This window comes from Nanorana parkeri, unplaced genomic scaffold (genome assembly GCF_000935625.1).
Source record: "Nanorana parkeri isolate BGI_ZX_2015 unplaced genomic scaffold, ASM93562v1 scaffold4077, whole genome shotgun sequence".
Taxonomy (NCBI): Eukaryota; Metazoa; Chordata; class Amphibia; order Anura; family Dicroglossidae; genus Nanorana; species Nanorana parkeri.
This window is the reverse complement of record NW_017310344.1, coordinates 10,613-13,427: the sequence shown is the minus strand read 5'-3', so window position 1 is coordinate 13,427 and position 2,815 is coordinate 10,613.

Here is a 2,815-nt window from a genome sequence, read left to right as displayed (position 1 = left end):
GTGTGGTGTATGTGGTGCGTGCGGTGACACCATACAATAACCACGACTCGGGGCCACGGTGTTCATGCTGCGTTGTGTGAGGAGGTGGGTCGGTGTGTGGTGTATGCGGTGTGTGGTGTATGCGGTGTGGTGTATGTGGTGCGTGCGGTGGGTCGTTGTGGTGCGTGCGGTGGGTCGGTGTGTGGTGTATGTGGTGTGTGCGGTGGGTCGGTGTGTGGTGTATGCAGTGTGTGGTGTATGTGGTGCGTGCGGTGACACCATACAATAACCACGACTCGGGGCCACGGTGTTCATGCTGCGTTGTGTGAGGAGGTGGGTCGGTGTGTGGTGTATGCGGTGTGTGGTGTATGCGGTGTGGTGTATGTGGTGCGTGCGGTGGGTCGTTGTGGTGCGTGCGGTGGGTCGGTGTGTGGTGTATGTGGTGTGTGCGGTGGGTCGGTGTGTGGTGTATGCAGTGTGTGGTGTATGTGGTGCGTGCGGTGACACCATACAATAACCACGACTCGGGGCCACGGTGTTCATGCTGCGTTGTGTGAGGAGGTGGGTCGGTGTGTGGTGTATGCGGTGTGTGGTGTATGCGGTGTGGTGTATGTGGTGCGTGCGGTGGGTCGTTGTGGTGCGTGCGGTGGGTCGGTGTGTGGTGTATGTGGTGTGTGCGGTGGGTCGGTGTGTGGTGTATGCGGTGTGTGGTGTATGTGGTGCGTGCGGTGACACCATACAATAACCACGACTCGGGGCCACGGGGTTCATGCTGCTTTGTGAATTTATTTATTTTTTCATGGTATTTTCTCAGTGTAAATGTTTTCCGGTGTTGCGCTCCGGCCGCCGCCGGTCATCCAAAAAGACGATCGGAGGCGGCGCGGCGGCGCTCGGCGTCCTCGTTATAAAATCATTTACATTTTTACCTTTTTTTTTGCTTTTTTGTTTTTTTTCTGGTTTTGCTTTGTTTGGAACCACAAACATTCCGTTATCACACCGCAGGAGGAGGAACAGCGAAACCTTTTGCATAGAAGTAAATGAACGCAGACGGAACGGTTTTATTTACAATTTTAGTTTTCTGGAGAATTAAAAAAAAAAAAAGATGTAAAAATGGTGAAAAAAAAAGATTTTCTCTTTCGCTGCAAAACGGAGAAACGCGCCGCCGCCTCTCAGCGCGGAGAGGAACCGATCACCGGACGGAGAATTGTACCGCTTTCTCTCTACGTTGTCACGTCTCCCATGCTGCTAAGTACAGGATGTAGAAAGCACGTTCGTGTTATAAGGACGAGTTCCGGGACGCCACCCACATGGGGGAGGAGCTATAGGCCGTGGTTAGGCCTGCGGAGAGGGACACGGATACAAGTGATGAATCTTCCTGACTACAACGCCCATCGTGTGGGAGGAATGGCCGCCCCTCGGGGCGCTCACGTCTCCGGGCTTTCCGTGTTTGTTAGGAACACGGAACGTGAACGTTGTCACGCGTCTGCATGGAGTGTAGCCAGGCCCCGTGCGCAGTGTTTGGCTATAAAGGACGACGCATGCGGTCACACTATGTACATCTTAACTGCTATTTCCTAAACTCAGTGGGCGTGGCCTGGAGATGGTGGGCGTGGCTTGTGCAGTCCCAGAGATGACTGACAGGCGTGCTTATTGCTCAGATACATGCTTTGAATGGCAGTTGCGACACAGCAGGTTGAGGCTTCGCCGCGCGCAAATCATCTACAAATCAGAAACGCAAAATACTTTTGCCGTGGTTACCTTTCACGGGTCTGCCTTGTCTCTGTTATTCCGCGGAAGTAAATGGACACGAGGCTGTTCCTGAGACTCATCAAAGAAGCCTCCAGCTACGGCATCACCGGCCCACCCACCCGGGGGAAGTCGCTTCTTACAATGTGTGGAATGGTTTCTATCGATCTGTTGCTGTCGGCAACAAGAACTGTTCTTCATCGAGATACTTTGATACAAAAAGACCCTTCACCCCGCCGTCATCTGACCCTTCAACCCGCCGTCATCTGACCCTTCAACCCGCCGTGATCTAACCCTTCCACCCGACCGTGATCTGACCCTTCCACCCGCCGTGATCTGACCCTTCAACCCGCCGTGATCTGACCCTTCAGCCCGCCGTGATCTGACCCTTCGTGTTCCTATTCTGGGAAAGATTTGGACTGAGGCCTTTCTCCATGATTGGATTTACAATTAATTGATTGATTTGTATCGATATCTCGCCGGTGTATTTACAGCCGCAACCAATTGAGGGCTAAATCTGAGCCGCCTGTGACTCTAACGCTCTCCATTGTCTTTTATATGAACGACAATTCCCGGCAATTTCCCTCATGAAAATGCGTCTCTGGAATTTCTGTGTAAACTTTTCTCTCTTTTTTTGGTATTTTAGGTTTTTACTTTAACGGAATTGTTTCTATTTTTTACATAAAATAATCTTCCATTGAACTCGCTTCTTCTTCTATAACTTCTGCAGAATAACCCCAAAGATGGGACTGCGGCTCTCACACCGTGACTACAAAAATACGTCTCAATGTCAATGGAAACCTATTTGATGTTTCTGTACACCCCGACGTGTCTATAAAGAAGATTATGGATGTGATACGGACTTGGTTTCCACCTCCTATTGTTCCTCCGCGGAGGTTTCCATCCATTGTTATATCCTACACGGGAGTTCTCTAACCATAAAATATATATTTCTTCTATATACCCGTACGTCATATTCAACACTGCCAATTGTCAGGGAAATCCTTCCCTTCTATGTCAGACGTGGAGACAATGATGATGCGTTAAGGCGTGCCGTGCTCCTTGTACATAAACTGACCTATATGTACCC